The sequence below is a fragment of the Schistocerca cancellata genome, chromosome 5 (assembly GCF_023864275.1).
Source record: "Schistocerca cancellata isolate TAMUIC-IGC-003103 chromosome 5, iqSchCanc2.1, whole genome shotgun sequence".
Taxonomy (NCBI): Eukaryota; Metazoa; Arthropoda; class Insecta; order Orthoptera; family Acrididae; genus Schistocerca; species Schistocerca cancellata.
The window spans coordinates 800,106,781-800,132,067 of NC_064630.1; positions in this window are offsets into that span (position 1 = coordinate 800,106,781).

Below are 25,287 nucleotides of genomic sequence, written 5' to 3' on the forward strand. Positions count from 1 at the left end.
CATGTGATTCGTATGACTGCATCTGCTTACAGAAACACGACTCTTTCCCTCGCACTGTGGAAGTGTGATGCTGAACTCTTGGATACATATTATGGAGACAACTACATGGCGTCTGACTGTGTTGGAGATGGTTGTTTAGTTTTCGTCTAAGAATCTGCTGTACAAGTATGGTACTGACCACTATTCTCATAGAAAACATCACACATTCCCCTCACAAGTTTTTACCACATTTTGTTGCATACAATTGATCTGTAAACAAGTATAACTACGTTTCATTCTCAAATGTTGTTGCTACATGCCTGGTACGTATCACTTCATTCTTATGATGGCTCTGTATTCAGAGAAATCGCACAAGTGTCCACTACCAGGAGGATGAATGCACATCTTTAGATTTTTTTAATTTCCTTGCAGAAACCTATGTGTGAGTTATATATTATTTTCGTGCTCCCTGCATCTTTCATGTTTCCCATCATTTTATTTCAAGTCATTTGGATTGTGGCTGTGATTGCAGTGCTCTCACAGCAACATGCTGACACTGGTAATCGGAAGTTGTACACTCCACTGTGCATTAGGTTATCAAATCGGTAGCACACATGTGGGGCCTCTCTGCATGTAGCTGACACCGACAGATAGTGGGTTGACTGCCAGCTGTCAGGGTCTTCGTCTTGAGCGACACGGCAAGTGCAGTGGCTGACAGCTCTGCCCAACTTTCTGGTAGTAGCAGTGGTACATGATGGCTGACCTCTGGACCACAAAAGGGAGTTCCCCCTGGAAAGGTATTTGCTTAAATAAAGATGCAAGTGGGGAGATCCAAACTTGGAGTTAAGAGAGACAGTATATTGTGACAATGATTAAATACACTCCTGGAAATTGAAATAAGAACACCGTGAATTCATTGTCCCAGGAAGGGGAAACTTTATTGACACATTCCTGGGGTCAGATACATCACATGATCACACTGACAGAACCACAGGCACATAGACACAGGCAACAGAGCATGCACAATGTCGGCACTAGTACAGTGTATATCCACCTTTCGCAGCAATGCAGGCTGCTATTCTCCTATGGAGACGATCGTAGAGATGCTGGATGTAGTCCTGTGGAACGGCTTGCCATGCCATTTCCACCTGGCGCCTCAGTTGGACCAGCGTTCGTGCTGGACGTGCAGACCACGTGAGACGACGCTTCATCCAGTCCCAAACATGCTCAATGGGGGACAGATCCGGAGATCTTGCTGGCCAGGGTAGTTGACTTACACCTTCTAGAGCACGTTGGGTGGCACGGGATACATGCGGACGTGCATTGTCCTGTCGGAACAGCAAGTTCCCTTGCCGGTCTAGGAATGGTAGAACGATGGGTTCGATGACGGTTTGGATGTACCGTGCACTATTCAGTGTCCCCTCGACGATCACCAGTGGTGTACGGCCAGTGTAGGAGATCGCTCCCCACACCATAATGCCGGGTGTTGGCCCTGTGTGCCTCGGTCGTATGCAGTCCTGATTGTGGCGCTCACCTGCACGGCGCCAAACACGCATACGACCATCATTGGCACCAAGGCAGAAGCGACTCTCATCGCTGAAGACGACACGTCTCCATTCGTCCCTCCATTCACGCCTGTCGCGACACCACTGGAGGCGGGCTGCACGATGTTGGGGCGTGAGCGGAAGACGGCCTAACGGTGTGCGGGACCGTAGCCCAGCTTCATGGAGACGGTTGCGAATGGTCCTCGCCTATACCCCAGGAGCAACAGTGTCCCTAATTTGCTGGGATGTGGCGGTGCGGTCCCCTACGGCACTGCGTAGGATCCTACGGTCTTGGCGTGCATCCGTGCGTCGCTGCCGTCCGGTCCCAGGTCGACGGGCACGTGCACCTTCCGCCGACCACTGGCGACAACATCGATGTACTGTGGAGACCTCACGCCCCTCGTGTTGAGCAATTCGGCGGTACGTCCACCCGGCCTCCCGCATGCCCACTATACGCCCTCGCTCAAAGTCCGTCAACTGCACATACGGTTCACGTCCACGCTGTCGCGGCATGCTACCAGTGTTAAAGACTGCGATGGAGCTCCGTATGCCACGGCAAACTGGCTGACACTGACGGCGGCGGTGCACAAATGCTGCGCAGCTAGCGCCATTCGACGGCCAACACCGCGGTTCCTGGTGTGTCCGCTGTGCCGTGCGTGTGATCATTGCTTGTACAGCCCTCTCGCAGTGTCCGGAGCAAGTATGGTGGGTCTGACACACCGGTGTCAATGTGTTCTTTTTTCCATTTCCAGGAGTGTAGTAGCTGGGGTAAACGAGTCAAATAGGACATCTTTTGCCCAGGAGACATGCCTGGACGCTGGAACATCCTTAGTCTCTAACGTCGCAGATCCAGGCCTACGACTTCGATTCTGACGTAATAAAACCTGTACCAGTAGGTCCAGAGCTGCGCCTATATACCTGAATTCTACACTGTTCTAAATACTTAGACAGGTCCGTGCTCGAATGTGGTGACGTGGTTAGGCAGTCCTTTTATTCCATCTCTGGGGCAATATGCCAGAATTCTACAGTCTGAGGTGGATTGCGACATTGTAGAGGAAGGGCCAGTATTCCAGGCCAGCTAGCATGACAATACGCCATCTTGGATTTCCATTTAATTTATATTTACAAACGGTAAGACATCAGCTTCCTCATTACAGTGGATGCCAGTGAGGGTATGCACCAATACGTATTCTATGGGTGTTTTGGCCCAAAGTGTGTCTGAAGACATTGGTGAACGTGGGATACTACCCCTCTCAGTTTCTTCTGTTTCGTTTCTCTAATTCATTCGCCTTCATAATGTGATTTTTAATATCCTTAAGATTATAAGGCGACGCATCCAGTTTTTAATACTATTCATTCTTCCATGTCTCTGTATCACTTACGCTTACATTTAAGAAACAGTGTCAAATACTAAAATGACTAATTTACTCGTGCATTGACATACAAAAGTTTTTTTTTTTAATATTGCGACAGCTTGAGATTTTACTCTTCTAAACCGACAATTCTGTATTTCCTCTGTAGGATTAAGTAAACATTGGCTAAACAGAGTAGAAACTCTGCAAGGTAAATGAAACAAACCAAAACGATTACTGACCAAAAGGATGGAAATAAATTTCTAAATGCGATGTGGGTTGTACTCAATTTTTTGCGACGACCTACGAGGCTGATCAACAAAGACTGACTTTTTCACTGGGGTTTATTATTCCATTTCAATGTTTACATGATCTTTTCCAATGTACTCCCTCCCCCCGACTTCTTGGCTGAACTTGTTATGGTGCCTCTGCCAGTTCTCGAACACATGGTGCAGGCCACTTTTTGTCAGGACCTTGAGAATCGCCTCACTTTCCTTGCGCACTGCTTCAGTGTACTCACAGTGAATGCCCCAAAGCGTGGTCTTTAATGATGGAATAAAAAATTCGCGACGTGCGTGATCGTGCCTATAAGATGTATGCTATTCACATGTAATGTTGAATTGTGCCAGATAAAGCATTACTTGAATTGCAATATGAGGCCGCACATTGTCATGATGATGTCGCCACAGAGTCCGAGAAAGTTCCGGTCGTTTCCTTGCAATGTGCTTCCTCAGTTTAGACAATACTGAACGTGTAGTATGCTGGTGTAACTGTAGTGTGAGGGGGATCTGCATTCTGGTAAATCATTCCAAGAAAGTCAATAAAAATTGACTACCATCACTTTCCCTGCAGATGGAAAAACATTAGCCATTTTTGGGTTGGACATGCTGGCGATTTCCACACGGTGCTGGCTCGTTTTCCTTCAGGATCATAACGAAGCAGCCTTGACTCATCAGCTTGATAATCGTTTCCACAAATGCATCGTCTCCATCAGCAAAGAGATGTAGCACCTCATGGCTGGCCCCACTTGCACAGCCTTTTGTTCAGCAGTCAACAGATGTTGCACCCAACGGCTCATATGAATATGATCAAGCATAATCCTAAAGGCACTGACATATGAATTTCTCAGAGGTTCACGGAGGTTACGTAGTATCACCTGTCGATGTTCACGGACAGTCACAGAAGCTGTGTTGATGTGGACTTCAGTCACTGGAAATGCCGAAAAACCTGGCCCTCCTTGATTAACGCAGGCAAACCGGCCCCCTCTGAAGTCCTTGAACCACCTAAACACAGTTTCACGAATTGATGCATCTTCGCCGCACGCTCGCTGCAGCTTTCCGTAAGTTTCAGTGGCTGTATTGTTTAAAGGAACACAGAATTTTATTGCACCGTACTGTTCCTCTTGCGTCACTTCCATTTGTGGGTATGCGAAATGTAAAGAGCGTCTGTAAAATAGAACATTACTACCAACCTTCTGAGACAAGAGTGTGCCTCCAGTGAACATTACAGATAAAAACCCTCTCTTTTCAAATATTCATGGTACAGACTGGAGACCATCTCAGAATCCACAGGGAAAAATTAGTCTCTGTCTTTGTTGATCAGCCCTCGTGTAATTCTGGGAGAGTCGTTCGTTTCACCACACTCCACAGACGATAAAGAACCTTAAGTGGTAAGTAAAATACGGTGATATTTTTGTCATGGATTACCCGTGTTTCCTGCGATAAAAGAAGGGATTCCTCCTAACAATTACCTTGGAATGGGTGAAACAAGAACTAATGAAGTATATACAACTCTTCCGGGTCATCACGATAAAAGAAATGCATAAGAAGAGGCTGACATCACTAGATAAGATTCTGTTCTAGATACTGATATGAGGCATGGGGAAACGTCGATTTAAATAACAAACTGTTGGAACATGTACACTTTGCGCTCCGTGATTTGCACGAACTCATACATCTGAGACATACTGAAATCTCATTACCGAACCACGTTCCAAGAGGAGTCAAAACAAGAGCTCACAGCCCATTGTGGAGTATCGTGCGTTGACCCGTTTTTATTTTTTAATTTTACAATCCATGCTAAGTTGACAGAAGTGTACGGCGACAGTTTACTGTCATGTGACATAGGATAGCGCATAGGTGGCCCAGACGCTTCCACTATGTCAAACAAGTCTGAATAACAAAGACTTGACTCAGATACCATCTCTCTGTGGAGAAACAGGAATTGCAAGATAGAAGTAGCACCTGGTTAGTGATGACTGGTGAATCACTCCTAGATGATAGTGTAAATGGATTAATTTCAATAACTTGTATGGAATTTTGAATCAGCCAAAACTTTCCGTCCACTTAATTCTGCACCTACTCATACATACACTCCTGGAAATGGAAAAAAGAACACATTGACACTGGTGTGTCAGACCCACCATACTTGCTCCGGACACTGCGAGAGGGCTGTACAAGCAATGATCACACGCACGGCACAGCGGACACACCAGGAACCGCGGTGTTGGCCGTCGAATGGCGCTAGCTGCGCAGAATTTGTGCACCGCCGCCGTCAGTGTCAGCCAGTTTGCCGTGGCATACGGAGCTCCATCGCAGTCTTTAACACTGGTAGCATGCCGCGACAGCGTGGACGTGAACCGTATGTGCAGTTGACGGACTTTGAGCGAGGGCGTATAGTGGGCATGCGGGAGGCCGGGTGGACGTACCGCCGAATTGCTCAACACGTGGGGCGTGAGGTCTCCACAGTACATCGATGTTGTCGCCAGTGGTCGGCGGAAGGTGCACGTGCCCGTCGACCTGGGACCGGACCGCAGCGACGCACGGATGCACGCCAAGACCGTAGGATCCTACGCAGTGCCGTAGGGGACCGCACCGCCACTTCCCAGCAAATTAGGGACACTGTTGCTCCTGGGGTATCGGCAACCATGAAGCTGGGCTACGGTCCCGCACACCGTTAGGCCGTCTTCCGCTCATGCCCCAACATCGTGCAGCCCGCCTCCAGTGGTGTCGCGACAGGCGTGAATGGAGGGACGAATGGAGACGTGTCGTCTTCAGCGATGAGAGTCGCTTCTGCCTTGGTGCCAATGATGGTCGTATGCGTGTTTGGCGCCGTGCAGGTGAGCGCCACAATCAGGACTGCATACGACCGAGGCACACAGGGCCAACACCCGGCATCATGGTGTGGGGAGCGATCCCCTACACTGGCCGTACACCACTGGTGATCGTCGAGGGGACACTGAATAGTGCACGGTACATCCAAACCGTCATCGAACCCATCGTTCTACCATTCCTAGACCGGCAAGGGAACTTGCTGTTCCAACAGGACAATGCACGTCCGCATGTATCCCGTGCCACCCAACGTGCTCTAGAAGGTGTAAGTCAACTACCCTGACCAGCAAGATCTCCGGATCTGTCCCCCATTGAGCATGTTTGGGACTGGATGAAGCGTCGTCTCACGCGGTCTGCACGTCCAGCACGAACGCTGGTCCAACTGAGGCGCCAGGTGGAAATGGCATGGCAAGCCGTTCCACAGGACTACATCCAGCATCTCTACGATCGTCTCCATGGGAGAATAGCAGCCTGCATTGCTGCGAAAGGTGGATATACACTGTACTAGTGCCGACATTGTGCATGCTCTGTTGCCTGTGTCTATGTGCCTGTGGTTCTGTCAGTGTGATCATGTGATGTATCTGACGCCAGGAATGTGTCAATAAAGTTTCCCCTTCCTGGGACAATGAATTCACGGTGTTCTTATTTCAATTTCCAGGAGTGTATTTAAGAAGATTACCGGAACAGGCATCAGCAAAAACATTGCAGAGTTGTCACGCCAATCCAAACGACACCACAGTCGAGTAACAGACCCCTAGGAAAAGGGACAGAATGTGCTCGTAAAGGGGGGAAAACATCGCAGGAGCAGCGAAAACTCCTGACAATATTACGAGGAAAGGTTAAAACGTAGCGGAGATCTATTTTTGTTCTACTTTTCAGTTCCACGACGAAACCCCAGCTATTTCTGCACATGGTACAGTCTCTAGGCTACCAAATTTTGTCTCATCTGCTGTACCTTCCTGAGATGGACCCCAATAGTTTCTTCCTCTCCCTCTGGGTGAAGAAACAACTGCGTGACAGGAATTTCCGGAATCAAGATGAGGTGATTTTTTGGGTGGAACTCCTCCAGACTAGCCAAATGCAGAGTTCTAGAACCAAGATTTCTCCTAAGTCATTCATCGTTAGGAGAAATGTGTCACATTGAAGAGTAAGTATGTAGAGTAGGGCTAACGTTAGCACCAAGTTTCGTGGTCGAAGCTTGGGTATTTCGAGTAGCTCATTAAGATTTTATGATCATGCCTTTAGCTTTATCTGCAGAGTATACTCACTGGGAAAGTGCTGAACAAACAGCACTAACCAAAAAGAGGTTCTTTCCATTCACAAAAGTTTCTCAGAGCAAACACGAGAAATTTCCATCTGGTCAGCTTTTAACTTAATGTGTTACTAATCGCCATACCACACACAGTGGGAATCAGATACTCACCATCAACGTCTAGCCACGTTCCCTCAGTCTCCATGTCTTGCACACCTATATAAGCAAGCTTATTTATCTCATCTTTTATCAGCTTCTGCAGTTTTTTGTATACATTCATACTCTCTGGCACTGCTAGTCGGCCTCCTTCCTGCGCGCAGTAAATCCTTGCATGATGGTACCTCCGGTGAAATCGATAGACGGCGAAAAATCCTTGTGGCGCGACATAGACGTACGTACGTGGCAAGCGCGGAACCGACTCTGTGAAAGATCAAAACTCAATTCACGGCCCTAGACAAAGATCAAATTATTAAGAAAGGATCTGTATAAACGCCACTTTACATATAGCGACTCTCCATAAGCATATTGAGAAAGGAATAAAGTACTCACCATCTGTGCAGGTAGATAGCGCCTTATTTTCCTGAAATTTTACCATAACAAAATGAGCATTCATATCAATTTATTTATTTATTTTATTGATCTATTTGATATACGGTTAATGGGACCACAAGTGATCACTATTACATCTAATAAGGTTTCATCTTCATTTTATCATAATACTTAATTTGTATATGTTCCTCAACGTAATTCTATCACAACAAGCCTTACACATGGCCCTTGTAAACAACTGTAACAAACATAGAGTAAAAGGAGACAACATGTTCCAATGAATATTTTTTGCCCAGTAGTTTGGCTATGGGGTCTTTGGCTCACATTTCATTTGCAAATGGTTTTGAACCTTGCGATAGCAAACCGTGTTCCTGCTTATTAATGACATCATTTATAACTGTACCACACTTTGCAAGTCAGACTCAACCTACAAATTAAAGATTTCCGTATCTAAACCGTCTGTATCACTTACCAAAAACACAATAATCACTTCATGGCATTACTGCTACAAATTATAGGTTAGTCAACGAGCTTAGTTCATCAATATCTGTACAACACTTAAAAGGAAATAAAATTTGTTCTATAGCATCATAGAACACACATAATCATTACTGTTTATCTAACTTACGGCTTAAAGTGCACTTATCAGTTAGAGTATTTCGAACATTGTACCAAAATAAACAATGTTATTCCCATGTTTAAATTTGTGAAAAACTCATCATCCTTTGGCTAAAACCATCATCAAAAGTCAGCTCAATATTACAATGACTCAAATGCTAGGGTATTAACTTCACCTTGCAGTACAAAACATTTGTCGTCTTCTGCTGATAATGCTAACATATGCTGACACACAATGGAGGCTACATCAAAGTACACCTCATATGTAATCAATTACAGAAATATTGTAACAAATTTCCCCATACATTGTGAATTCATGGTGGATGTCACCGTGGCAGCAACAGTCAATTGACATGGTGACTCCCACTACCCCAGACGTTATTATCTGGGACACTGATTGGTAGTTGACATATGGTAACTACCATTACCCTGAATGCCGTTGTAACAATAATGATCAGTTGACAAGTTCACTGCCATTATCATAAACACAACTGAATAGGGCAATGATGATCATTTACATGTGTAGTGCCCCCAGAATTGTACGAAAGTCTGGAGTCACTTGTGTCCAGCCACTTCGAACACACGTTATTTTGTAGTGGGTTGTAGCATAAACAGATACACACTGCCGCAGAACGTTATTTGTGCAGGCTAACCGAGAAAGAAGAGCAAAGCCGGGCCAACAAGTGACGCGCTCGGTTGTAGCAAAGAGAAAAGAAAAACTTCCGGCCCAGAATTCCGTGGACGAATTTCATGCACGAAAAACATTGGTGATTGTTGTGTGTTGCAGGGAGTCAACGGAAGAAAAAAATGATTATTATTAATAGTGACTTGATCTCGAGCAGACGGACATGTATATTAGTATTGTATCGTTGAGAAAAAATGTTATTTAATTTGGTTGAATTCAGTCGTTTGCGAATGCCCTAAGAAAGTGTGGGCTTACTGTTTAATGTGGCAGTGAAATGGTGTATTGATTTTGAATATAGAATATGTTAACTGCAACTGAATTTTGAGAGAGTCTTTATTTGGACTAGATAATAAGATTTTGGAATGGTGGATGAATTTTCCACCTTCTTCAAAATATAGAATCTTCGGAGAAGAGTTTGATGCAAGCAGAAGGCGGCGGAATTGCCGGGAAGCTGAGCCTGTATCCGGCATTCAAGTAAGTTCACAGTGATAGTCCAAGGAGTGTGGCTCTAAGTTTTAGAGAAGATACAACGGGGCACCGCACATGGTAACTGCAATTACTCCAAATCCAATTTGGGAATTGTGGTCAGTTGACAGGATGACTGCTATTACCTTCATGATATTTCTGGGTACTGTGACGATAGTACCCTCAGTGTATGATAATGTATGTATCATTACCTGACCGTTGGTGTCTGATACTGGGTCTCAAACTGTAATGTAACAACAGAAGCTGACAGTGTATGTACTATAAGCTGAAAATGTATGTCAGCTACTGAAGCTCCAATAGCATTGTAACGCCAGAGGGTCTCTGTGTGTATGTGCCATAAGTTGGCAGTGGGTGTCAGCTACTGGATCATCCTCATTTTATACTCAGTCATAGATAACTGTTACATGAAATTGCAACAAATTACCCCACACATCATCATGTTACAGCAAAATTGTAACAAATCATCCTACACATCACCATTGTTACACGAAATAGAAACAAATTGTACCATTTTATGGTAAAATTGTAATAAATTGCTCCCAACATCAACATGATACTGCAAAATTGTGACAAATTAGCCCAGACATTGACAGTAGTCAACATTTGTAAACGCTTTGTCAGATTCATGATGTCACTTGCACAGGTCAGCACCCTATCCATGATATTACAGGCCACACGCACGTTAAATATGACATCATAATGATGTTGTATGTGGATCATTTACCTTGACTGGATCCCATGGGATACATGGCATCACAATGGTGTTATACTGTAGATGAAAACGAAACAGCCGTTCACAGGAAAGTATTTTACCGGCCTTTAAAGCAAATTCCATCATGATGTCATGAACTCCGCCATCTTGGACTGGGATGAAGTATCATCAAGGCCAGTGACAGGCATGTGATATCATGTTGCCGTCTTAGTAAAGGCGGGTATGGCTTGTAATGTCATGGACAGGGTATTTAACTGTGCACAAGACATCAAGTCTCTAATTTTTTTGCTTGTTGCAACAAGTCTTGACTTTCTGGCACCCAATTTATACAATTCAGGTGAAGTTCACGAATTTTTTTGCTAATAATACTGTGATTCGGTTTGAATATGGTGGACGCATACTGAGTCCCTGTTTTGTCAGTATTTTCTTTTAATTTCCCGCCAACGCCACATCACTGATATGGTGGGATGATGTCATCGATCATAGGGGTGTGAGTTATGAGATTAGTCGTACTGCATGGTTCATTACCGAATTTATTTGCTACATAGCATTCATCTTAGATTGTGAACACAGTGTTATCACACAGTGAGTTGAAGTTCCTATACCCATACTACACTCCTGGAAATTGAAATAAGAACACCGTGAATTCATTGTCCCAGGAAGGGGAAACTTTATTGACACATTCCTGGGGTCAGATACATCACATGATCACACTGACAGAACCACAGGCACATAGACACAGGCAACAGAGCATGCACAATGTCGGCACTAGTACAGTGTATATCCACCTTTCGCAGCAATGCAGGCTGCTATTCTCCCATGGAGACGATCGTAGAGATGCTGGATGTAGTCCTGTGGAACGGCTTGCCATGCCATTTCCACCTGGCGCCTCAGTTGGACCAGCGTTCGTGCTGGACGTGCAGACCGCGTGAGACGACGCTTCATCCAGTCCCAAACATGCTCAATGGGGGACACATCCGGAGATCTTGCTGGCCAGGGTAGTAGACTTACACCTTCTAGAGCACGTTGGGTGGCACGGGATACATGCGGACGTGCATTGTCCTGTCGGAACAGCAAGTTCCCTTGCCGGTCTAGGAATGGTAGAACGATGGGTTCGATGACGGTTTGGATGTACTGTGCACTATTCAGTGTCCCCTCGACGATCACCAGTGGTGTACGGCCAGTGTAGGAGATCGCTCCCCACACCATAATGCCGGGTGTTGGCCCTGTGTGCCTCGGTCGTATGCAGTCCTGATTGTGGCACTCACCTGCACGGCGCCAAACACGCATACGACCATCATTGGCACCAAGGCAGAAGCGACTCTCATCGCTGAAGACGACACGTCTCCATTCGTCCCTCCATTCACGTCTGTCGCGACACCACTGGAGGCGGGCTGCACGATGTTGGGGCGTGAGCGGAAGACGGCCTAACGGTGTGCGGGACCGTAGCCCAGCTTCATGGAGACGGTTGCGAATGGTCCTCGCCGATACCCCAGGAGCAACAGTGTCCCTAATTTGCTGGGAAGTGGCGGTGCGGTCCCCTACGGCACTGCGTAGGATCCTACGGTCTTGGCGTGCATCCGTGCGTCGCTGCGGTCCGGTCCCAGGTCGACGGGCACGTGCACCTTCCGCCGACCACTGGCGACAACATCGATGTACTGTGGAGACCTCACGCCCCACGTGTTGAGCAATTCGGCGGTACGTCCACCCGGCCTCCCGCATGCGCACTATATGCCCTCGCTCAAAGTCCGTCAACTGCACATACGGTTCACGTCCACGCTGTCGCGGCATGCTACCAGCGTTAAAGACTGCGATGGAGCTCCGTATGCCACGGCAAACTGGCTGACACTGACGGCGGCGGTGCACAAATGCTGCGCAGCTAGCGCCATTCGACGGCCAACACCGCGGTTCCTGGTGTGTCCACTGTGCCGTGCGTGTGATCATTGCTTGTACAGCCCTCTCGCAGTGTCCGGAGCAAGTATGGTGGGTCTGACACACCGGTGTCAATGTGTTCTTTTTTCCATTTCCAGGAGTGTATTTAGCACAAACTGTTTATACTGTGGCTGTGCACAATTAAGGTGATTTCACACCTGAACGCCTTGAAGCTAGTCGTCGTGTGGCTACAGCTTTGCCTGCACGGAAACAGTGTCGATTGTGAACACAGGTGTGAATGGAACGACTCGCGTGCATTTACTTGTGTGTGGGGCAAGCACAGTCGCACAGCGACTAGGCGCAGGGTGCACAGGTGTAAACTCACACACCTTTACTAGTCATTCATCAGTCAACATGAAAGAGGAAACTCAAGATGAGTGCTACTAGTAATAACGTCTCGTACATTTAAGGCGAAATCAGTCGATGCTTTGGGCTCTGCCATACAACCATACAACCACATACACTGTGTAATCAAAAGTATCCGGACACCTGGCTGAAAATTACTTACAAGTTCGTTGCGCCCTCCATCGGTGGTGCTGGAAGTCAGTATTGTGTTGGCCTACCCTCAGCCTCGCAGGCATACGTTCAGTCAGGTGCTGGAAGGTTTCTTGGGGAATGGCAGCCCATTCTTCACAGCGTGCTCCACTGTGGATAGGTATCCATGTCTCTCAGTAAGGCCTGGGATTCCAAAACATCCAAAAGATTTTGTATAGGATCCAGGTCAGGACTTTGTGCAAGGCAGTCCATTACAGTTATGTGATTGTCGTGTAACCACTCCACCACAGGCCGTGCATTATGAACAGCTGCTCGATCGTGTTGAAAGATGCAATCGCCATCCCCGAAATGCTCTTCAATAGTGGGATGCAAGCAGGTGCTTAAAACATGAATGTAGGCCTGTGCTGTGACATTGCCACGCAAATCAACAAGGGGTGCAAGACCCCTCCATGAAAAGCACGACCACACTATAGTACCACCACCTCCGAATTTTCCTGTTGGCACTACATACGCTGTCAGATGACATCCACCGGGTATTCGCCATACTCACACCCTGCCGTCGGATCGCCACATTGTGCACCATGATTCGTCATTCCACACAACGTTTTTCCACTGTTCAATTCATCCACTGTGTTGTGTACATAGTTCCGCGTAGTCAGCGCGTACACAACTTTCCTACTAGAGCGCGCTCCGCTAAGCACAACATCGCAGGCGCAGCGCTCGTCCGTCTCCGCACTACGAGATGGCGCTGCCTTTGAGACGGACCAAATTCTGTTTCTGCTGATCCGCGTATTAATATGTAACGCAGCCAATGAGATTGCTGCTAACGTAGAACCTTTTCTCCTCACTGATCACACTCGTGCAGTGATACCTGAATGTGCGAGGTATTTTAACAAGTGTACAGGCCTCCGATTAATCAGTCTGCATTAGTCTGCACCAGTCTGAATTAGTCTGCATTAGTCTGTACCCGTGTGCATTAGTCTGTACCAGTCTATAGTCAAGTTTCATTCTGCGCCTAATAAGATTACCATATTCCTGTACATAGCCATGAAGGTAAATGAATAGACACTTTGTCAAGTATCAGAGATATGTGATAATAAGATTAACGTACCAAGACCAAAGGAACTTCAGACTGTCAATTGTAAACAGCATCCAGAATCAAGTTACGTAATCTCTATGATCACTGGCAAAAACTCACTTTGATGAGCGTTTTGCTTCGGCATCAGCAGAAGAAGTATAAGAGCAGATACTGTGATCATTGGTACCTTAATATGTAAACATTTCATTGTGGTATTTGTTTTTTCCCTGAATCTAATAGTCTTCCTGCAAGTACATCACTCAGTTTACTACATGATGTTTGCTGCACAGTCACACAGTCATTACTGCACCACTAAATGGACTACGCTTGTCGGTATAAGCAGACCACTTTGCCTTTACGCATCCACACTTCCTACACCTGACCTATTGCCTAGAGGAAAATATCATTGAAGGCTTTCTCTTGCCACATGTACTTGGAGGTACTAATCAACCTAAAAAAATACTACTCATAATAGCTATAATTATTACTCTGCAAATAAGTAAATAAAACATCTGCACTTATACCCCTAACACAATATACACTCCTGGAAATTGAAATAAGAACACCGTGAATTCATTGTCCCAGGAAGGGGAAACTTTATTGACACATTCCTGGGGTCAGATACATCACATGATCACACTGACAGAACCACAGGCACATAGACACAGGCAACAGAGCATGCACAATGTCGGCACTAGTACAGTGTATATCCACCTTTCGTAGCAATGCAGGCTGCTATTCTCCCATGGAGACGATCGTAGAGATGCTGGATGTAGTCCTGTGGAACGGCTTGCCATGCCATTTCCACCTGGCGCCTCAGTTGGACCAGCGTTCGTGCTGGACGTGCAGACCGCGTGAGACGACGCTTCATCCAGTCCCAAACATGCTCAATGGGGGACACATCCGGAGATCTTGCTGGCCAGGGTAGTTGACTTACACCTTCTAGAGCACGTTGGGTGGCACGGGATACATGCGGACGTGCATTGTCCTGTTGGAACAGCAAGTTCCCTTGCCGGTCTAGGAATGGTAGAACGATGGGTTCGATGATGGTTTGGATGTCCCCTCGACGATCACCAGTGGTGTACGGCCAGTGTAGGAGATCGCTCCCCACACCATGATGCCGGGTGTTGGCCCTGTGTGCCTCGGTCGTATGCAGTCCTGATTGTGGCGCTCACCTGCACGGCGCCAAACACGCATACGACCATCATTGGCACCAAGGCAGAAGCGACCCTCATCGCTGAAGACGACACGTCTCCATTCGTCCCTCCATTCACGCCTGTCGCGACACCACTGGAGGCGGGCTGCACGATGTTGGGGCGTGAGCGGAAGACGGCCTAACGGTGTGCGGGACCGTAGCCCAGCTTCATGGAGACGGTTGCGAATGGTCCTCGCCGATACCCCAGGAGCAACAGTGTCCCTAATTTGCTGGGAAGTGGCGGTGCGGTCCCCTACGGCACTGCGTAGGATCCTACGGTCTTGGCGTGCATCCGTGCGTCGCTGCCGTCCGGTCCCAGGTCGACGGGCACGTGCACCTTCCGCCGACCACTGGCGACAACATCGATGTACTGTGGAGACCTCACGCCCCACGTGTTGAGCAATTCGGCGGTACGTCCACCCGGCCTCCCGAATGCCCACTATACGCCCTCGCTCAAAGTCCGTCAACTGCACATACGGTTCACGTCCACGCTGTCGCGGCATGCTACCAGTGTTAAAGACTGCGATGGAGCTCCGTATGCCACGGCAAACTGGCTGACACTGACGGCGGCGGTGCACAAATGCTGCGCAGCTAGCGCCATTCGACGGCCAACACCGCGGTTCCTGGTGTGTCCGCTGTGCCGTGCGTGTGATCATTGCTTGTACAGCCCTCTCGCAGTGTCCGGAACAAGTATGGTGGGTCTGACACACCGGTGTCAATGTGTTCTGTTTTCCATTTCCAGGAGTGTATATTATAATAGATTTCATATGCTGTAACTGACATGACGTAGTGGTGATGCCAATAAAGAAATATAAAACAACAATGGGAACTTTGAGTTAAGTATAAGACTTCCACCAGCGAGATTTAATTAGACTGAGGTGACAAAGGTCATTGGATACTTCCTAATATCCTGCCAGACATCCTTCTGACCGGCACAGTGAGGTAATTCGACGTAGCATGGACTCAACTAGCCGGCGGAAGTCCCCTGCATAAATATTGAGCTATGATGCCATCTATAACTGAGAAAGTGTTGCCACTACAGGTTTCTGTGCACGAACAGGCGTGTGGATTATGTTTCGTAAATGTTCGATAGGATTTATGTCGGGCGATCTGGATGGCCAAATCATTCGTTCGAACAGTCCACAATGCTGTTCAAAACCAATCGCGAATAGTTATGGTGCACTGACATGGAACATTGTTGTTTGGGAACATGAAGTCCACGGATGGCTGCAAATGGTCTCTACGTAGCCGAACACAGCCATTTCCAGTCAGTGATCTATTCAGTTGGATCAGAGGTCACAGTTCATTAGGTGTCAACACAGCCGCCACCATTGTGGAGCCACCACCATCTTGCACAGTTCTTTGCCAACAACTTGGGTCCATGGTTTCATAGTGTCTGCGTCACTTCAACTCTACCATCAGCTCTTACCAACTGAAATCGAGACTCATCTGACCAGGCTACTGTTTTCCGGTCCTCTACGGTCCAACCGATGTGGTCACGACCACAACAGAGGTGCTGCAAGTGATGGATGTTACGCTGATAGCAAAGACTCCCAGGAGAGTCGACTGCTGCCGCAGAACATCAACGCCAAATTTCGCCGCACTGTCCGAACAGATATGTTCGTCGTACGTTCCTCACTGATTTCTACGGATATTTCACGCAGTGTCGCTTATCTTTCAGCACTGACATCTCTACGCAAATGCCGCTGCTCTCGGTCGTTCCGTGAAAGCCGTCGGCTACTGCCTTGCCCATGGTGACAGGTAACGCATGAAATTTGATATTGTCGGCGTGCCATTTACACTGTGGATCTCGGAATATTGATTTTCCTAACGATTTCGGAAATGGAATGCCTCATGCGTCTAGCTCCAGATACCATTCTTGTCGTGCAACCATAATCACGTCGGACTCCTTTTTACATGAATCACCTGCGTCAATGCACTGCCTTTTTGTACCTTGTGTAGGCGATACGACCGTTGTCTGTATGAGTGCGTATCGTAGTCAGAACGATGCATCAAAAAAAAAGATCTCTTTAGACAAACATTTTTAAATTTTATCCCATGATCGTCCAATTCAAAATTGTGAAGATGAGTTGTTTCGATCCCGTTAACTGTAAATATCTGATATGAGTTTCACCGTTCGATGTGCACTTAGACGTCTGCCTGAGAGGATGGGGCACGAAGAGAATATATATAACGGAAACAATCCTTCTCCATATATACATACCTGCTGACGTATCTGACACTTGTCTCACGTCCTTTACTCAGAGAGAGCACAGAGATAGGAATTTCTCTCATCTAGCGTAACTATTAACGTGAATTTGTGCGTGCTGAAGTAGCAACTCGTCCTAAGATCCCTGTAACCTGAGCGGAACTGTTCGCCAAGTTTTCCCCAAAGTGTAAGATATTCATACTTGTTTACATATGAGACACGATGCGAGTGGAGATTTTTAATTAGATGCATTGAAGAATTATTCGTAAATACGGGTGGTCGCTCAGCTGTGAACTACACTAAGTATTGCATAAATAGTTTCCACATGTTTAAATTTCCAAGTGATCCCAAAACGAAGAAAAAGGTGGGCCATAAATTGTCGGAGGGACAACTCTGAATCAAAACCTGGTACTCAGTTGTGTGTTGTAAATACACGTTGATAAAAGTAGTTATACACATGAAAGCAATTGTATACAATTATATTTCTTTCCCAGTCGAATATCATATTTTAATATAATATTTTATCCAGAATGAGATTTTCACTCTGCAGCGGAGTGTGCGCTGATATGAAACTTACTGGCAGATTAAAACTGTGTGCGCGACCGAGACTCGAACTCGGGACCTTTGCCTTTCGCGGGCAAGTGCTCTACCAATTGAGCTACCGAAGCACAACTCACGGCCGGTACTCACAGCTTTACTTCTGCCAGTACCTCGTCTCCTACCTTCCAAACTTTACAGAAGCTCTCCTGCGAACCATGCAGAACTAGCACTCCTGAAGGAAAGGATATTGCGGAGACATGGTTAGCCACAGCTTGGGGGTAGAGCACTTACCCGCGAAAGGCAAAGGTCCCGAGTTCGAGTCTCGGTCGGGCACACAGTTTTAATCTGCCAGGAAGTTTCAGAATATTTTATTATTGTATTATTAATACTTTAAAGTCAGCACCGCCATTAGACTGTTGTTTATTTACATTGTTACATTTACACTCACACTATTATGATTTCGGCTTCAAAGTGCCATTATCAAGTGTTATAAGTGTTATAAATTGCCTAAGATGGCATACTGTCGTATTAAAATACACTATTAGACACACTGTCTAAGAGTCGATATTTCTGGGAGAGCCTACTGCTTTGTTTTATTACTGCGTACACCATCTTTACTAAATAATAGTAGTCAACTGTCATTCAGTCAAGATGGTGTACTCAGTAATGAAACAAATCAGTAGGCTCTGCCAGGAATTTCGACTCTTAGACAGTGTGTCTAGTAGTGTATTTTAGTACGACAGTATGCCATCTTAGGAAATTTATAACACTTAAAACACTTGATAATGGCACTTTGAAGCCGAAATCATGATTGTCTAAGTGTAAATGTAACACTGTAAATAAACAACTGTCTAATTGTGGTACTGACTTTAAAGAAATATATATGACTGTGGCCCCGCATTATGAAAATATTATTAGTATTATATTTTATATAATTTTATATTTTTAAAATATAATATATTCTGGTGAAATTTCAAAATTTATCGATTCCTGAGATATTTTTGCAACTGTCATACTGTAGAGGAATATTTGTGATGTAATCATACATCGTTTTATAAACATACATAATCAATCTGAATAATACTTAACGCCATTCCTTATTTAAGAACATAGGACAAGGGATAATTAAGATATTATTATAGTAGGTTGACTGTTTTGAGGGCACTTGCGCAAGTAACATAACCTCCAAAGAATAAAGTTGTACTAAAAAAAGCACCGCCTTAAATAGTATTTATATATGGAAAAAACTAATAAATAGGCACAGGTCTTTACTGCATTAAAAAACCCATATTTGATGACATTGGTACCGAGTCCTTAACTCATTACATTTAATACGTACGAACTACCGCGCTAGTTCCGAGCCTACATTTCTATTGCCGTGTAATATTACGTTTTAGTTTTCATGTTATATGAAAAAAGCATTCTAGTAAATATCTCTATACTACTCGGCACACTTCATACATGTATCAAATATTTTTTAATAAATATCGTAAAAAATCATGTGAATGTGGTAATCACCCACAAGGTAAACATTACCGAATCCTAAGAGTAGGGAAATGGGTAACAGACGATTCAGCCAATTATACAGGAGCTGTACCTCGTCGACAGCGCACAGCCGGCGGTCCACGTTGACTCGGTTGTCGCGGGAGAAGCAGTCACAGGTCCGGTAAGTGACGTCGCTGGTTGCCAGGGACGCCGCCAGCAGCAGCAGCAGCGCCTCCGCCAGCGCCATCGCCCAGAGGTGTGCGCCCCAGCCGCTGCCGCCTTCCGCTTATGTAGAGCACGCTGGGCTCACGTGCCGCAGGCACCTGCAAGCCAGAGATAGCGATTATCGCTGGAACAACCGGTTTTCAATTATAGCGGTATTTTCCGCGCCAGTTTAAACTGATTGTTAAAACCGCTGAAATAACCGGTTTCTAATGTAACCGATTTTCGGTTTTTTGTTCTTCTTATTCCCTGTAATAAACGTAGAAACCGGAAAGAAGATTGAAAAATGTTGGCTCATGTTTCAAGATACATAGAAACAAAACATTAAACTAAATAGGCAAATAAAATAAAATTTTGTCCATCCACCGTTTGCTGATTTTCTCGGAAAGTGATAAAGTGCTTGAAAACTACTGTAAAAAATCATTGGCATTTTTTATTCACCAGTATTCGCCAGCTGATTCTAATTTTTTGAAACCTTGCTTAAAAATCATGTTGTAATCAGGGGTCACACCACTGCTTGGGCATTACGAATAGTTTGTACTAATGAGTGAAAACTAAGGCTGATAAACTTTATTTTTCTGTTACTTTGTCCTTCCTTAAAGGCTACAAGCAGATTAAGGCATATTATGAGACACAGGCAACAGATCAGCTACTTTCTATTTCTATTATAGGTGTTGTTCTGTATCTTGAAAATTAGACAAGTGTTAATTTAGAATTCTTGGATGTATACTAAATGTCAAGGAATATATTTGTCTTTTTATTCAAATAATTTGCATGTACACGTCTGAATCCAATTGAAGCTCTATCTGTGAAAATAGTTGAACTCTATGATTTTCATTTTTCTGTAGTACCTTTTTCCTACCTCTGTGTCGTTGAGGTAAGACGTACTCCTTCATAGTTGAGAATAATTTGTGAAATACATGAATTGTGGTTCAAAAGGATATTTATTCGATACATTTTTCAATTGTATGAAATGCATTACTTGGAGATGAAGTCTGATATATCAACAGAGAACTACAGCTAAAGGAAGTATCTGTTACATACAACGATTTGTAAGAGTTTATCTTAAGTTGGGGCTAAAGTATTTGTGACAAAATATTCCAATAGCCTACTATCATCAAAAGTTTCTTTATACCTTAAACAGAACAAAATATTTGTCGTAAACACTTCTCCAAAAGCCGTCACTTGTTGTGCTTTCCACACATAACCAGTGTAACACTACACTATGAATGAGCCGTCGATAGGTTTTTAATTTATTACTGTTATCTTAATCTCCTTTCTGTTCTACTATTTCATAGAAATGACAGATAATTTTTTGTATTTTTTAAAGTAAATGAAGTACTGTACTTAATTGCTACGTCACTTCTTGAAAATGTTTCCATGTCAGTGTTGTTGCCATTCTGCAATACAGCGGATGTCCAACTACGTCAGCGAGCGACGACCCATATATAACAGATGGAGGCAAGTTCTGCACACTGTACGTACACGCATCCCTTAACCCACGATACACGGCAATAGGGACACTGTTGTCTCTGCAATACTGTACCAGTTCTCAAGGATTAGATTAGATTAGATTAGATTAATACTAGTTCCATGGATCATGAATACGATATTTCGTAATGATGTGGAACGAGTCAAATTGTCCAATACATGACATAATTAAGTTAATTTAACAACATACCTAAGTTAATATAACAACTTTTTCATTCTTTTGTGTTTCTTATTTTTATTTTTTTATTTTTTATTTTTTTTAAATATTTTTTTTTTAATTTACATCTAAAAATTCCTCTATGGAGTAGAAGGAGTTGTCATTCAGAAATTCTTTTAATTTCTTCTTAAATACTTGTTGGTTATCTGTCAGACTTTTGATACTATTTGGTAAGTGACCAAAGACTTTAGTGCCAGTATAATTCACCCCTTTCTGTGCCAAAGTCAGATTTAATCTTGAATAGTGAAGATCATCCTTTCTCCTAGTATTGTAGTTATGCACACTGCTGTTACTTTTGAATTGGGTTTGGCTGTTAATAACAAATTTCATGAGAGAGTATATATACTGAGAAGCTACTGTGAATATCCCTAGATCCTTAAATAAATGTCTGCAGGATGATCTTGGGTGGACTCCAGCTATTATTTTGATTACACGCTTTTGTGCAATAAATACTTTATTCCTCAGTGATGAATTACCCCAAAATATAATGCCATATGAAAGCAACGAGTGAAAATAGGCGTGTGTTCGTTGCTCGTTTCTGTCGACATTTTTATTAAAAGAGCACTGACACTTTCTCTCGTTTTCTACAATTACGCAATATTTCAAACTAATGCAAATTTTACAAATAGAAGTTACTTCTTTTCTAAAAAATACTTATTTAAAAACGAAACAAATTAGCACTGCTGCTATGGTTAATTGATATTTCAGTTTTTTTTTTTCCGCTCGGTTGTTAGTAAAAAATAAAAAACGCCTGTTATAAACGGAACCACGCAAATATCGAAAAATACCGTTTATTCAGAACTCAGACACTGGTGTCAGTTTTAACCGGTCGGTTTTCCGAGCCCTACTGTAAGCTTCTGCCATGCGGCGAAAAAAGCATAAACTTTGCGCTGCAAGATTATTACCGCGGTCTTAACAGCGTGTGTGCACATAATCGGAATAGTTGCATTTTGCCGTAGGGCGTATAGTGTGAAACATCGACGCGTGTCTGAGATAGTAAATACTACTACAAGGTGATTAACGAACTCTGAATCGTTGATCTATGACGTCCTATAAACCATCTCCTCACATGTAACAGGACACCATTGCTGCTCGTTTTTATGACGACAGCCGGCCGCGGTGGTCTAGCGGTTCTAGGCGCGCAGTCGGGAACCGCGCGACTGCTACGGTGGCAGGTTGGAATCCTGCCTCGGGCATGGATGTGTGTGATGTCCTTAGGTTAGTTCGGTTTAAGTAGTTCTAAGTTCTAGGGGACTGATGACCTCAGATGTTAAGTCCCATAGTGCTCAGAGCCATTTGAACCATTTTTTATGACGACAGCCATCCAATTAATAGCGAGTAGGAAGACATTCTGCTACAGTTACTTTTATCGAAACCTTTGTAACAGATACGAGAGCTGTTCGTAAGGTTTTAATTATCACCTCGTAAGAACCAAACGATGGGTATGAAACCTAGTTACGCTGTTAGCCTTTTTCTACATATCAACCCTTCGATGCGACCATTTTGGCTGTTCGGGACGTTCCACATAGAAGGTCACCTCGTCGTTACTGCGAAGTCATGGAAAGACGGAAGCCACTAGGTGCAATGTAAAGCATATACGGTGGGGGTAGGGGTAGGCAAGACTTGATAGCCGAAAGAAGGAGAAAATGTCCTGTGTGATGTTATCTGCAACATTGCCATGGAACACAAAGACCTTCCTGAGGGACTCTTCATCTTGACAACCTCCCTTAACCTCGTCAATAGATACCGATATTATCGTCCTGCGACTGTGCTAACTGGAGAATCGAATTTGTTATTTTGAGGGTAGCCCTCGTTATTCCTCGGAAACAGCTGTGTCTGATTTTGAACTGTGTAATCTGTCTGCACCACACCATGAAAGACCCAAAAGAACTCAGCATCACCTTCCCGAATGTTGGCTGTCTCTTCAGCTTTTTGGCAGTGGTGAATGAACGTCTTCCTACTGTTCCCTTTACTTGGTTGGCACGGAAACATAGCGATGCATCCACCAATCGTCAGTCTAGACTGGTCTGAGTTACCCGCAATATTTTTTTGCTGCCTCGGTTCGGCAAGATCTTTGAATGAGTGTGAGCAGTCTCAGAACCTAGAGGGTGGCTATCTTTGTCATGATCAAATTGTCGTGAAAAGATGTGTAAAACTGATACGTGACCGACTTCCGCTTTTTACCAACCTCATCTTGACTGTGATACACCGGTCTGCTATCACCAGGACTTCCACCTCTCTCGCGATTCCCTGTTCTTGATGGAGAGATGGTTTCCCACCCTGTTCTTCATCATTCAGATTGTATTGCGCACATTGCAAGTGTTTGCGCCATCTTACCGCCACGTCATAAGATGGTGTATTATTGCTGTATATGAATGAGTCAGGCTGTAGCCAGCCTCTTGCTTCGTTCTAATTATGCACATTTATTGAATTGAGAAGCGACGACAAGCAGATTTTGTTCTCCAGAATGTGACGCATGAGTAATCTAGCGCTTAATCCTGAAGGAGCATGGGATTGCTGATACTAATTTTAATGCATTTAGCTGTACTAAATCTCTGTGTAATAAGAATGCAGAACAGTAGAGCTGAGGTTAACGGATGCCGTTAGCAAGGGGCTGCAGAGTAGCTCAGCGTCCGGGGAGCCGGTCACCCACAACTCATCTACACGTGAGCTCTGCAGGCCGTTTCGTCATCGTCCTGTGCCTGGGCTCGCGCACCCCACCAGACACCCCTTGCGAGGCCGCGGTATTTCCTACAGAGAGTTCCCAAACTGCTATTGACCACTCGCATAGAGGGCGCGGGCGTGCAGTTGGCAGGTGGAAAAGCGTGTGATTCTGGGCACCTAGGCGAGATACGATCGCTTCGTACTGTGGGAAGAGCAAACCTCTACCATTGGGACCAGCTTTGTTGCTTGCCGACGCCTCGCTGGGACTACTATTAAGAACACTGTCCACGTCGAGTCTAAGTGGGGAAATAAGGCTGAACTGTGATTGGTCGGCGTCCACAAACTATGGGAATGGTGGCTTGCCATTCGTCGGCACTTGCAACTTTCCGAAAAAAATATGGCTATTTTACATAATGAGCGCACCTTTTTTGAAGCAATGCTGATTACCCGAAGGCTCGGAAGGCGCGAACCTCCTCAACGTCCCCCCCTCCACCTCCACCTAAATGAAACCCGACTCCCCTGGCGCAGAACCGCCAAGTACCTTGGCGTAACCTTGGACTCTCGTCTTACGTGGAAACCCCACATAGACGAGGTCCACAGGAAGCTCTGCGCCAGAATGTCCATCCTATACCCTATCCTGAACACAACCAGCTCCCTTCCCTGCCCAGTAGCAGTAAATGTATACCAGGCCCTGATCCGGCCGGTAATGGAGTATGCGTGCCCTGTCTGGGGATACGCGGCAAAGCAGCACCTGGACAAACTCCAGAAGCTGCAGAACCGCGCCCTCAGAAGGGCACTACATCTACCACATGGATTCCCCACAGACGACCTGCACGCCGCAGCCGAAATCCCACCCCTGAGAGAGCGTTTCCAGGATCTGGCAAGGGCCTTCTATGAAGGTTCCTCCAGATCCGGAAATGCACTCATCCACTCCCTAGGTCGGTATGACATGTCCCGCGATAAACACAAGCGCCCTATGACGATCTTCGACGATTAAATCGAAGAGAAAATCCCAACACCCAATCCCTAATCCAGTTCCTTCCCATATAACACCAATCATCTCGCCTACCCCAGGCAAGCACCAGACACATTCATAACAATTCATCACATATCACAGACACCAAAAATATATAGAAAAAACACACACACACGTACACAGGGGAGTAAAAGCCAAAAGGCTACAAACTCCCCCTCACACTTCCTCAAAGAGGGGAATGTATTAGATGAGAGCAGCAGCAGCAGAGCAGCAACCTTTTTTGAAACGAGATTTCCCAATGGCAGAGTTTGAGACACTCCTTTAGAACGGCTTACGAAAAGTTTTTGGCCACATCAGAGACAGAGGCAGAGAGCACAATTTTTTGAACTGTCAGGCAGGAGTCTTCTCGAGAGGCAGACACGACACTACCTTCTTCAGAGACAGTTGAGGAGGGGCAGCAGAAGGCAGAAGCTGACGCATCACATACTTGGTAGAC